At 36.7% G+C, this 14,365-nt stretch overlaps 1 protein-coding gene across 1 annotated transcript in view; it reads right to left on the bottom strand.

The window, feature by feature from the left end:
• Nucleotides 1-14,365, bottom strand: part of EDIL3 (EGF like repeats and discoidin domains 3) — a 581,090-nt gene that overhangs the window by 200,318 nt on the left and 366,407 nt on the right. The gene's annotated exons all lie outside the window — the stretch shown is intronic.

Genomic DNA, 14,365 nt, shown 5'->3' with positions numbered 1-14,365 from the left:
CCTACTTTACTGATGAGGAAATTGAGGGCCAGGTAGGTTGAGATTTGTTTAAGGGTCATTCATGGTAATAAATATCAGAGGCAGGCGATTGAATACTATCCCTTTGATTCCAGAATTTGTGTTCTAGGCATATTGACATTTGTAGTTATTTGTTTTTTCCATGGCTTGTCTATTCAATCAGATTGTAACTTTCTTTTTTTTTTCCTATTCTTTTCTTTTTTTTGTGAGGCAATTGGAGATTAGGGGACTTGCCAAGGGTCACACAGGTAATAAGTGTCAAGTGTCTGGTCTGAGACTAGATTTGAACTCAGGTCCTTCTGACTCCAGGGCTGGTGCTGTATCCACTGTGCCACCTAGCTGCCCCCCCCCAGATTGTAATTCTTAAGGGCACAGATTTTAACTTATGATTTCTTGGATGCCTGTTATATCTGACCATAGAATTGCTGTATTCACATTTTTTTCTAGGCATTTGATCACAGATTTAGATAAGGAAAGGCCTTTAAAGACTATTTAGTCCAAAGCCTTCATTTTTTGTGTGAAGAAACAGAGATTTAGAGAGTCTCTGTAGGTTATCAAAGCTTGGTAAACACCACACAGCTAGCATGTGGCAGAACTAGGATTTGAACTCAGGTTTTCTGATCCCAAAGCTGGTACTCTTTCTACTGCACCACCTTGGCTCCCTAGTGGCATGCCTTATACACAAAAGGGAGTCAAGAAATGTTTGTTGATTGTTTATTGACGTGATACTTTAGAGTTTTTCATCCGCAGATATTTTTACTATGTGAAAATAAATTAACATTTCCTACTTCTAAAGATACTTGCCACCTAAAATTTACAGGGTCAAAAAGATTGCTAATGCTTTCCAAGCAACAAAGCAAATATAGATATAAGCCACTTATCCTAATTCTTGTTTTACATGGTTTTGATGTGTGGTATGTATGACAAGTAATATGTGCAACATCAATACAGGGAATATATGATTCCCCCCAAAAAATTAGATAGAATGTCAAACATGTGTGGCTCTTTCTACACCCAGATTTCTATGATCTTTGAGAAAAAAAGTACTGTTCTTTCACCTTTCTTTGATTAACCTACAATTGACAACACTCTTCCTCTATTTCCTAATTTATTGCACCTTAAATTTATGATTAGGAAATTCAGTCAAGATAAGTAACCTGAAAATTTACCATAAACATTTAGAATATTAAGTGATCATCCTTACAAGCAAAAAATACATTCTCAGTTTACAGAAAGCAAACAGTTTTAACTCAGATATTTAATTTCCTAAAATAGGTATGAAGGGCCAAATACCAGTTCAAATAGTCAAGGTGTTATATCAAAATATAATTTTTATGTGAAATTTCAGACCAGCAATTAGGTTTTCCTTTTTAAGCCATATAAATGGGAGAAAATAAGCTTAGTCAAATGACAGATTCTAAAGTTATCTGAAATAAAGAGAAGTGACGAGGAAAAGTACTGCCTGTTTTTCCTCTTCTGTGAAGAAACTGATACAGAATAAATTAATTTTTCTATGACTATTTCCATAGTCAACTAAAATAATTTGCTAAATTGAACCTCAAATTTAATAACAGAAATTGGAGCTCCTAAAGGGTATTTCATAATCACTGTTATAAGGTATTCCTGTAATTTGAGATGATTTGTGACTATTATTGAGTAGCTTTGAGTTAATATCAGTGACAGACATTTTTCGATCTATAAAGACTGACGGCAAATATGAAGCCAAAAGAATGGTGTTCAAAAGTGCCAGAATGGGACCACCATATAGACCATTATTATTAGGAAATTTTTCTCATTGGAAATAATTTGTTTCCATTCATGGAATAAACAAAATAAGGTTGAATATATGTCTCTTTCCTTAATCTCATCTTGTGGCCTTTCAGCTTCATAAACTTAAAAAGAGGATGACATAGGTAGACAGTGATATTAATAATTTTTAATAATGATGGTAATAATAATTTTAATCAATATTTTAGTGGTTCTGTGACCTTACTGAAGTGAGCATTCCCTCCAACAGTGCAGAGCTCAAACTATTCATTCCTGTCCATCTTCTATCACTCTTGATGCTACACATACAGACACAGATACACAGGCATGCACATGCTCATACGCTCTTACTCATCCATATGGGGTCAACACAATGGACTAGGGACTATCCTTTAGATCTCCTGGTAGTTCATAGGTGCCATGCAAGCATGCAAGCTGAAAAATGATTTTTCCAAACTCTCATTTCATGATCAGTCCACCGTGTTTTCTGGTTATACTTTCTGGTGGTATCATTTATACTATTACTCCTTCACAGTTCACCACTGATAATAAGTTAAGACCTACTCTTGCCCATAATGTGCCTTTTTATTATTCTTTAGGTGACACATAACTTTAATCCTTCAGACAATCTAGGATTCTATGACTTATAACCATGGAGTATAACCAGATGAATCTTCATATTCAAAAGATAGGTTGTTATTTGAGGGAGAAAGCTTGGGTTAACTAAAAGCACTGCATAACTTTCCAAAGGCAAGCCAGCCTCTGGTCTTCCTTCTGTTTGATTAAGAGACTAGCTCATTATCCAACAGCAGTATCTACTCAAGTTATACATGTTAAAGGGTGAAGATGCCTATGCATTGTCTTATGGATCAATGCTGTGATTTGTCCATTCAAATGCATTTCATCGTCTGAATAATTACCAATCTTCAGCCACTTGGTATTTCCTGTGTTATTAGTTAGAAGACACTCTTTTGTGTGATTAAAGGTCTGATTTAGGAGGCCCTGGAATACCTTGAAGCTTAATTCAATCAGTACAATGCCACTGACCAGCAGAAATATCTGGAAGAGCTCTTTATCTGTAGAGAACTATATATCTATATCTATATCCATATCTATCTATCTCTCTATCTATCCATCTATCTATCATTGTACATACTCTGATGGTGACAAGTACCCGAGCAAGTATACCTTTCCATCTTTTATGACTCATATGGTATTAATATCCACAAGGTCTGCAAACAAAGTTATCTCCTTCAAAGAATCTTCTTTTATGATTTAACATAAAGACATGCTGCTGGAAGAGAGTTTTTAAGGCAACATTTTTTTCTGCTGAGTCCAGTGATTTTTATACTGGATAAAGCATAGAGTGAGATTTTGTGTTCTTCACATTTTTTAGCAAACTGCATAACTTTAAAGACATGGTCAGATATAGAATATCATTTATGAAAGCTTTCCTTTCTTTTCTCATGGTTTCATTGAGGACTGGGCTATCCTTCCAGAAGAAATAATAGAAGTAAGATAAAGCTATCTCATACAATTAATCTAATTCTAACCCAATCTATTTAAACAAGCTTTTGATAACGAAAAATGGATTCATGAAGAGACATCAACACAGATTATAGCATTTTCTAAGGGAGCTTAACCAATATAAATCAATTTCACAATGAGAAGACCAAACTAGCTGAGAAACTGCCTCAACAACAATTATCTCCTTAGCAGCCATGTAGATATAATAGCAAAGTGTCACACTAATTTGAAATAGGAATTCATTTTTAAAATATAATATAGGAAAATGGCATAATGAGTATCTCATGAATGAGCAAGAATCAATGGAGGGAACATCAAGTTAATAGAAAGCCTGGAGAGATACCTCATTAAACCTGCCTATCTTGAGGGTGTTTTAGGTAGAAAAAAGAAGGAAGGAACCAAACAGATAAAAAATGGAAAAGATCTGCTAAGATTTCTATAACAAACACTTTCATCCAGACATACCAGTGGAGCCACTTATAACATCACAGACCCAGATGTGGGGTATGTGTTGCATGAGGAAGTAGGAATGATGCTAAGGAACTTAAAAAAGGGAAGAACAGTTGAATTAGAACAATGAGTCATAGAAGAGCTCAATGCTGTAGGCAACCCAATTGTGTTGGCTTTAAGGTATTGATTCTAAAGATATTCGAACAACCAGAGGACACAAAATGCTTGAAGAAAATCATCAACTTTGCTATTACCATAAAAAGTGATCAAGAAAGTCTTAAACATACTTATTAATAAATAATAAAGATGTCAAAATTAATTCAGCTTAAACAAAAAAATTAGGTTCCTATTACATTCAAGGTACTGTGATCAGCACAGGGAATACAGAGATTAAAAACATTTAGAAAGCTTATAACCAAATGTAAGGACATAAAATTGTTTGTTGTTATACAATCGTGTCTGATTCTTTGTGACCCCATTTGGAGTTTTCTTGGCAAAGGTACTAGAGTGGTTTGCCATTTTCTTTTCCAGTTCATTTTCCAAATGAGGAACTGAGGCAAACAGGGTTAGGTGACTTGCCCATAAGTAGTAATTGTCTGAAGCCGCATTTGAACTCAGGTCTTCCTGACTCTAGGCCTGGTGCTCTATCAACTTTAACACCTAGCTGCCTACAAAATATAACAATAGTCAAATAAATGCTTCTTATAAAACTATAAATTGGTCATTAATTGATTTGATCAAGTTGCAGGACCAAAAGATATAAGGAGCAACAGGTATTGCAACATTTCATTAGATATTGAACACTTTGGCAAGATTACTTTTGAAGTTCTTTTTCTTTCTTTCTTTCTTTTTTGGCAATTGGGGTTAAGTGACTTGCCCAAGGTCACACAGCTACTAAGTGTCAAGAGTTTGGTCTGAGGCCAGATTTGAACTCAGGTCCTCCTGACTTCAGGGCTGGTACTCTATGCACTGCACCACCTAGCTGCCCCCTTGAAGTTCTTGAATATGGAAGGCACTTCATTTTCCTCACTAGACTTTTGTTAAAAAGAAACATAAATATATACTATATTTCCAAATTCAAGAAAAGTTAAACTCAAAAAATTCTAATGCAAAAACTTTCCTAAAAATAGAAATTCTTTACAGATCATGTATAAGAGGCTTGTGCATAATGCCATGTCCCTGATATTCATGAGTCATCTTAATGGGTCCTCTGGGTATGCTCAGAGTACTTAGTAAGGTAAAAGTTCATTTATTTCAACTTTCCAAATACCTGGGGAAGTTAGCTGTCTATACTCAAGTGCAGAACTACAAATTCTTCAAGGAAGAATCATGACAGTAGCCTCTAGCAGCAGTTTGATTGACTACATTTTCTGGCTTAGCACAATATGCACCACTGAAGGAACCTCAGATGTCATCTAGTCTAACCTGTTCCTTCCCCAGTATACCTAACAATCTAAGATCCACCCTTTGGGAGCATACACCTCATGATAGGAAAATCCCTACCTTTGAGCAAGGACATTACACTGGTGGATAGATCCAGTTATGAAGTTTTTCCTTACATCAAGCCAAAATCTGCTTTTTCTAATGTCCACCCATAGTGGCTAGTTTTATCCTGTGGTGCCAAGTGGAAGAAAGTCTATTGTGTTACTCCTAAGACTTTTCTTCTCCACAATAAACAATCCAACCCCATTTTCTTTTGGCTCATCTTTATATGCCACAATCTCAAGGTTCTTCTCTTAGTTTCTCTCTTCTGGAAACTATCTAGTTTATCAATGTCCTTCCTAAAATGTATTGCCTAGAATGGAACAGCATGTTCCAAATATGATTTCATCCCTATATTTCCTCTGTAATCCTGGACAATATGACATTTCTAATGTAGCCTAATATGGTATTAGCATTCTGATTGCCATATCACATTGTTGCCCTGTATTGACTTGATTTCCATGATTATTATATGCTTATTTTTCCTTTTTTAATGTATGAATAAAAAAGTATAGAGGACAGGCATCCTATCTAATAACATATACAGATGTAGTTGTTTCTTGTTCCTGCCTGAGTAAACATATCTCTTATACTCTGTATGGACAACTATGAGAGGGAGGCATCTATCACTTTGGGTTGATCCCCTACAATGAATTTACAGGATGATGTAAATAAGAGTTACACAGGCTGTGCAGGCATTAATGGGTCATGAAATGCATTATTGGAAAGAACAAACAAATCAATGTGATCACAGACTTATTTGAATACTTTAGTATGGATATTTGTGGAATGCAGTTGAATTCAAATTCTCACTATGAATTACACATCCCCTTAATCAGGGTGACCTCAAGAGAACTATAGACCAGTACATGGAATTTTTTATAATGTTTTTCAAGTGACAATATCTTGAATTGAACTAAAAACTAACATTACTTCTAAAAACTATTTTGATTCCAGCACCTTTGTACCTTATTAGCCACTATTTTTTTTGTGTGTGTAGTTGTGAGAAGAGATTCATTGATGCAAATGATTACTGTTTGTTATTTTCTTTTGTTAGTTTTACATAAGTCCAATTTACTCTACCATGAGATATACTATTTGTGTATTATCACACATAAAAAGAAAAAAAATCTTAGCATTTTGAAGACTATTTCAAATATAGGGATATATACCCTTTTCCCTTTATCCAGCCCTTGTTTACTCATGTTTAATTAAAAATCACCCTTTACAAGATTAATTTGTGGTTTTATGAAGTGTCATTAACATAAGACAGTAAATAGCAAGCTAAATGCGTAATAGGCTATATTAGCATGACTATCAGCCTGTTCAATGATTGTCCTTAATAATTTCTCAATCACTCTTGTTCTAACTGCTATAAGTGTTCTCTGTTTACCAACACAGACTGTAACTTGTTTATGCTTTAGTAAGTAGTCATCTTTATGAGTTACTTATGATGAAAAAAAATATATATTTTAAATACCCTATCTCTTGGAGATGAGCCTCTGAATTCAGCAAGTCTAGTCTATGGGAAGCATTTATACTATTCACCACCTAATTCATACTTGGTATCTTTGAAACTTATTAGGATCTGCCATATTTTATGTTCCATTGGCCTAATCTTCAAGAACTCAAGGCTGTTCTCATAGAAGAGTGAAACAGTGGAGTGAGGCATTAGAGAAGGACACTCAATCATAGTCAGGTTAACTCACCATGTCATATCACATAGAACTGGAAGAGACCTTAAAGATCATCTAATTGATCCTCCTTATGACTTTTTTTTTGTTTCTATTTTATTTTTTCATTTCCAAATTTTTGCTCTCCTTCCATTCAAGTGGTATACTCTGTCTTCTTATTTCATTCAGATTTTTCCAGAGGTGTATCATACCTAACTTGACTAAAATTCTGTTTATCTCTTTAGCTTCTTTCTTGTTAATTTTATGATTATAATGATCTGAGTCTGCGAGGGGTAAAATGAGATCCCCACTAGTATACTTTTATTTTTCTATTTTCTCCTCTAACTCATGTCACTTTTCCATCAAGAATCTAGATGCTATGCCATTTGGTGCATATTACAGTCAGAGTTGACATTAATTCATATTGTCTATGGTACACTGGAACAAAATGTAGTTTCCCTGATGATCTCTGCTAATTTTGTCAATTTTTGCCTTTGCTATCTGGGCTGACTGCTATCTTAGTCTTTTTTTATTTTTCTCCAGTTGAAGCATAATAGATTCTGCTCCAGCCCGTTATTTGAATTTTCTCTAACTTTCTGCTTCAAGTGTGTCTCTTGTAAATAGCATATTCTTGGATTCTGGTCTCTAATCCATTCTGCTATTCTTTCCTGTTCTTGGCCCCTACCCGCACCTGCTTTGGTTTGTTTTGGCAGACTTTATTTCATTCACAGTTAGGATTGTTGAATATTTCCCTCCATCCTATTCTCTTTTACTTATCCTTTTTTTAACCCTTTCCCCTCCTTCAAGTCTGTTTTGTTTCCAAACACTGCCTTCCTTAATCTATCTTCCCTTTCACCACAATCCTGCCCTCCCTTTCTTTAAGCCCATTCCTCTCCTACTGACTTATTAGATAAGATGATTTCTATAAACATACACACACACACACACAGACACACACACACACACATATATATGCATGCATGCATGCAAAAATATATGGATATTCTTGTGTCTTTGAACCAGTTAAGATGACAGTGAGGTTTAAGTGTTTCCTGTTCCCCCTATTGCAAAAAAAAAAAAAAATCTTTGTTTTAAGCCTCTTTATTGTGAGAGAATTTTTCTCACTCTTCTTCCAACCTCTTCCCAATACAACTCTTTTTACTTAATCTCCCATTTTTCTTATAAGATCTTCCAAGTTCCTGCCAGTGAGATGAGTGGGTTCTCTGGGGAGAATGACACTGATGCCTTTGCCATCCCCTAAAACACCTGTCAAAGTTTCTCTCACCACTGTCTAAGTCTAGCTCATATTCCCTACTAGTAGGTGAATAATCCAATGCGTGGTGAATTCTGCTTCATAATGATAGGAAGAACCAACATTGAAGAATCAAAAAGTGGAGTCTCTATGAATGGCTAGCAACTACAAGCCAGTTATCCCTGTGATAACTGTTATGACACCTCCTGCGTAAAACCTCAAAGGTCAGGATTGGGAGGTGTCACTTGAACAGTCTGTATCCATACGGAAAATCAAGATCAAATGAACTTTTGCTTTTCTGTTTCATGGGAGGTTTCTGCCCTCCCTGAGCTAACCTTAGGACATCTGCATTATGGTTTGAGAGGTATACCATCCCCATACCCCTTGTAACTGATGAGGAAACTAAGGACTGAAAGAATAAGTGATGTACCCAAAACTATATAGGCATTATCAGAAAAAGGAATCAAATACAAGATCTTTGACTCCTTTTTCAGCTATATTAACATTATACCACCTCATTTCTTATCTGTTCTTTGAAACTGCCAAATGGCAATTGTAGAATCTGGTGGCCATGTTACAGGAAATCAGGAAACTGATCTGAGCCCTATCATTCATTTCATTTGGGAAAGTTGTCACAACAGCATTTTTTATTCACTAACCATTTGGACCACAATCAAACGGGTGACCTCACAGTAAAAAGGTTCAAAATTAAATTTCCCTTGGTCTATGTCATCCTCTTTCCAAAAGCCCATTAAGTCCAGTAATTATAAAACCAATGAAAGAATTGCAACACAAAATGAAAATGATGATATGCCTAAATTTTTGTAATCTTAACCAATAAAAAAGTAAAAAGAAATATATATATGCATATATATGCATATTAAATATACATATTCATGTGTATATACAAAGATATAATTTAGAGGTATTTTTTTTTTTTTGCCAATTCAATCAGTGGAAAAGTAACAAAGAATTAAATCAATAAAGATCATAGATAATTATCAAGTCCTGACTCTCTAGTCTCAGCTGTTTGGTCATGAAGGTTTTGGTGACAGCAAAAGGGGGTAAAGCAGCAAGTGCAGGAGTGGCACAAAATTTCATCAGTGACTTAAGAGAGTTCTGGGAATAGGAGTCTAGTGGTCGTCAATACCTTGCATGCTAATGAAACCTGCCTCACATGCCATCTTGGGCATTTATGAAGAAGTTTATGAACAACTTGACATTATGGTCTTCTTTTCAGTTAATAAAAATATTAATGATGATAGCTAGAATTGCTATAGGTACTTTCAGGTTAGCAATATTCCAGGTTACAAACATTCCATTTTATCCTCATAACAACTTTGGTAGGTAGGAGCTATCATTATCCCCATTTCACAGATGAGGATACTTGGGCAGATAAAAGTTAAATGCCCTGCCCAAGGTCACACAGCTAGAAAGAATCAGAGGACAGATTTGAATTCATGTCTTCCTGATGCCAGGTCCAATGGTCTATCCATTGCAGCACTTAGCCAAGCCACATGGGATGTTAAATAGCTTTAGCTGTTATCTGTATCTTCTACCATTGCAACAGAGGGGTTTGAGGGCTAAAAGAGATCAATTCTGGCTGGGGGTGAGGGAAAGGAAACAGTTAATGAAGAATATCAAGAATTTTGAAAGGTAGAAATGTGGTTTTGGGTGTTGATGAGTTTAATAAACAAGGAGTAATTCAATTTACCTAGAACAGAAGTGGGGAAGCTACAGCCTCGAGGCCACATGTGGTCATCTAGGTTCTCAAGTAGGGCCCTTTGACTGAATCTAACTTCACAGAACAAATTCCCTTAATAAAAAGATTTGTTCTGTAAAACTTAGACTCAGTCAAAAGGCTGGCCTGGAGGCCACTGGTTCCCCACCCCTGCCATAGTGCATGTGAAAGAGCACAGTGTGAAAATAGCTTGAATATAGTCAGTTTGAAGAGAGGCTAAGAAGTCTTCATCTATTAAAAGTTTTTGAAAAACAATACAGTGAAATGAAAAAGAGCATTTGATTTGGAGCCAAATGACATGGTTTAAAATTGTTTCTCCCCTACTCATTAGCCAATGTGAACTTGGTCAAGTTACACAATGTTAATGAGCTTCAGTTTATTCTTTGGCAAAATGGAGATGATAATATTTGTGTTGCTTGCCTAGTGTGATTGTTGTGAAGAAAGACCTTTATAAATTATAAAATCTTATCTTCAGTAAAATGAGAGAATTGGAATAGATTACCTCTAAGTTCCCTTATCGTAATGAATCTATCCTTCTGTGATGATGTGTTTAGCTTGGAACATAACTGATTTTGAGGTGTCATTGAGACACTCAGGTAAATGTGATTAGTAGAAAGTCAGAGATATGAGTCTAATGAAGAAATCAGACCCGAAGATAACAGAAATCATCCAGGTGATGATTACATCTTTAGGAGGGGATGAGATTACCAAGGGAAAAAAGTATATATAAAGATAAGAGATGTCAAGGAGGTGGTTTGGGCCCCCCACCTTTAGGGAGTGGGAATAAGTACTTAAGATCACTCAGGAGAGATAAGGAAAAATATGGAATTTGAAAGATGGCAACCTTAACAAGCAATGCGATTCCTATAGTAAGGGAAAGTAAGATGGGCTTATTTCCTAATGATAAAAAGAACTGACTAGCAGAGCCAAGAGGGCAGAGGGAAAGCAGTGACTTGCTTGAACTCTCCCCCAAACCCCTCCAAATACCTGTAAAAAAAATGGCTGTAAATAAATTCTAAAGCAGCAGAACGCACAAAAAGACAGAGTGAAACAAATTTCTAGGCCAAGACAACCTGGATGGTTGGTTGGAAAGGTATATCACGCCAGGTGGGGAGAGGAGTGCAGTGCGGCGTGGACATGTAGGCCGCAGAGAACCTGGAGCAGGCCTCAGAGGACTGAATCACGGGCAGCTGTGGCGGTTTCCAGACTTCTCAACCCACAAATGTCAAAGACAACTTAGAAGGTCAATGGAAAAAAGTCTGTGACTGCAGTGAGAGTTAGAAGCTAGGTTTCAGCCACAAGTCCCAAGCGTGGGTCGCGGCTGCTTCCTGAGCTTCTGGCCCAGAGACTGAGGGAAAATTGAGTGGCTGATCAGAGAGGATTGCAAGGATCTCTTTGCCAGTGCTGAGGCAGGAATCTCTTGCTTTACTGGTGCTTGGATCTGGGTCACAGTTCTGAGGGGCGGTCCTGGGGTGAGGAGGAGCGCTGGCCTGGTGGAGCTTGTGGCTGTGGAGAGGAAACACCTCGCCCCTTATCATAGCCCCATATCATGGAAGAACTGAAAATTTACAGATCCCTAGAAGTACCTCTGAAAACAGCTGTACAAACCCCAGAAGCTTGGGACAGTACACTCTTCACATTGGAAGCAGACTTTTACCTTAACAAAGAGTTTAAAACTCAAGTAATTGGTCAGGATCATGAGTAAGCAGTGCAAAAAGAGTCAGACTATATTATCTTACTCTGGTGACAAAGAAGATCAAAACATACAACCAGAAGAAGAAAACAAAGTCAAAGCTCCTACATCCAAAACTTCCAAGAAAAATATGAATCAGTCCCAGGCTTTGGAAGAGCTCAAAAGGGATTTTGAGAAGCAAGTAAGAAAAGTAGAGGAAAAACTGGGAAGAGAAATGAGAGTGATGCAAGAAAATCATGAAAAAGAAGTTAACAGCTTGCTAAAGGAGACCAAAAAAAAAAATACTGAAGAAAATAACACCTTAAAAAATAGCCTAACCTAAATGGTGAAAGAGGTCCAAAAAGCCAATGAGGAGAAGAATGCACTAAAAAGCAAAATTGGCCAAATGGAAAAGGAAGTCCAAAAAGATTACTTAAGAAAATACTTCCTTAAAAATTAGAATAGGGCAATTGGAAGCTAGTGACTTTATGAGAAATCAAGACACTGTAAAACAAATCCAAAAGAATGAAAAATTAGAAAACAATGTGAAATATCTCATTGGAAAAGCAATTGACCTGGAAAATAGATCCAGGAGAGAGAATTTAAAAACTATTGGACTATCTGAAAGCCATGATCAAAAAAAGAGCCTAGACACCATCTTTCAAGAAATGATCAAGGAAAACTGCCCTGATATTTTAGAACCAGAGGGCAAAATAGAAATGAAAGAATTCACCAATCACCTCCTGAAAGAGATCCCCAAAGGAAAACTCCTAGGAATATTGTAGACAAATTCCAGAGTTCCCAGGTCAAGGAGAAAATATTACAAGCAGCCAGAAAGAAACAATTCAAGTATTGTGGAAACACAATCAGGATAACATAAGATTTAGCAGCTTCTACATTAAGGGACCGCATGGCATGGAATATAATATTGTGGAGGGCAAAGGAGATTAGATTACAACCAAGAATCACCTACCCAGCAAAACTGAGTTTAATTCTTCAGGGGAAAAATGGTCATTCAGTGAAATAGAGGACTTTCAAGCATTCTTGTTGAAAAGACCAGAGCTGAATAGAAAATTTGACTTTCCAATACAAGACTCAAGTGGAACATGAAGAGGTAAACAGGAAAGAGAAATCATAAGAGACTTATTAAGGTTGAACTGTTTACATTCCTGCATGGGAAGATGGTATTTGTAACTCATGAGACCTTTGTCAGTATTAGGGTAGTTGGAGGGGAAAATTATATGTATGTATGTATGTATAGATAGATAGATAGGTAGATAGATAGATAGATAGAGGGCACAGGGTGAGTTGAAGATGAAGGGGTCATATCTGGAGAATAAAATTAAGGGGTGAGAGAGGATTATACTAAGAAAAGGAAAAAGGGAGATGTAGAATGGGGTATATTATCTCTCCAAAAAACAGAAAAGAAAAGACTTACAGTGGAGGGGAAAGGGGGAAGGTGAGAGGGAATGAGTGAATCTTATTCTCATAGGATTTGGCTTAAGGAGGGAATAACATACACACTCAATTGGGTATGGAAATCTGTCTTACCTTACAGGAAAATAGGTGGGGGAGGGGAAAAGAGAGTAGGGGGATGATAAAGAGGAGGACAGATTGGGAAAGGGAGTAATCAGAAGCAAATACTTTTGAGGAGGGACAGGGTCAAAAGAAAGAATAGAATAAACAGGGGGGATAGGATTAAGGGAAATAGAGTTAGTTTTTCACAGCATGTCTACTGTGGAAGTGTTTTGCATAACTGCACATGTATAACCTATATTGAGTTGCTTGTATTTTCAATGAGGGTGGGTGGGGAGAGGAGAAAATTTGGAAACAAAAGATTTAAAAACACGTTTAAAAGAATGTTTTCACATGCAACTGGAAAATAAGAAATATAGGAAATGGGGTACAGATATCTATCCTGCCCTACAGGAAAATAGAAGGGGAAGGGGATAAGAGAAGGGGGGAGACATAGAAGGGAAGGCAGACTAGGGGAAGGGGTATTCAGAATACATGCCCACTTGGGGTCAGGGGAGGGACGAGATGGGGTGAAAATTTGGAACTCAAAATCTTGTGGAAGTAAATGCTGAAAACTAAAAATAAATAAATTTATCAATAAAAAAAATAAAACTGAACTTTAACACACAAAAAAAGAACTGACTAAAATGCTGGAACTTTGTTTTCTAGCTCAAGAGGGCACAATGATATCAAAAACTTTGCTATCTAGTCTCCTTCTGGGTGTAGTAACAGTTTTAATGGTGCTAAATATAGCAGGAGGAACATTTTATAGCTCCTATGTATTAAATTCTTGTGTAAGCATCTCAATATCATGCTTCCCATTTCCTTCTTTTAAATGATTGAATTTAGCAATTACCAACACCGATGGAAAGTTGCAATGGGGGATGGGAGTAGGGAATCATTCTGTGCCTCAAACCATATGATGATCAAGGGATCATGGAACTTGTCAGGAAGCATTTTCTGGACGCCAATGTAAAAACAGCTATCTGTAGCTATGTCTCACTTCCCTGGAGTGACTTCTGCCACCAGCCTGGCTGAGCTGAGCATTTGAGGTAGGTCAGGGTGAAGAGTCAAGGGCCCAGAAAGGTTCAACTTGTTTTCCCTCTGCAAAGACTGATGTGAATTAAACATTTCCAAAGTGAAAGGTCACTCCTTTTCCACACTCACCTTGTGCATGGGGAACATGGGCTTCTGTTTTTTATTGATCCTGAGGCTGACAAGTGAGCAGTGCTTCAGAATGTTTCACATCTTTTTCTAAGTGGTACTGA

Source organism: Vombatus ursinus, unplaced genomic scaffold, assembly GCF_900497805.2.
Source record: "Vombatus ursinus unplaced genomic scaffold, bare-nosed wombat genome assembly UNPS02014774.1, whole genome shotgun sequence".
In the NCBI taxonomy this organism is placed as follows: Eukaryota; Metazoa; Chordata; class Mammalia; order Diprotodontia; family Vombatidae; genus Vombatus; species Vombatus ursinus.
This window is presented reverse-complemented; position numbering and strand designations above follow the sequence as displayed.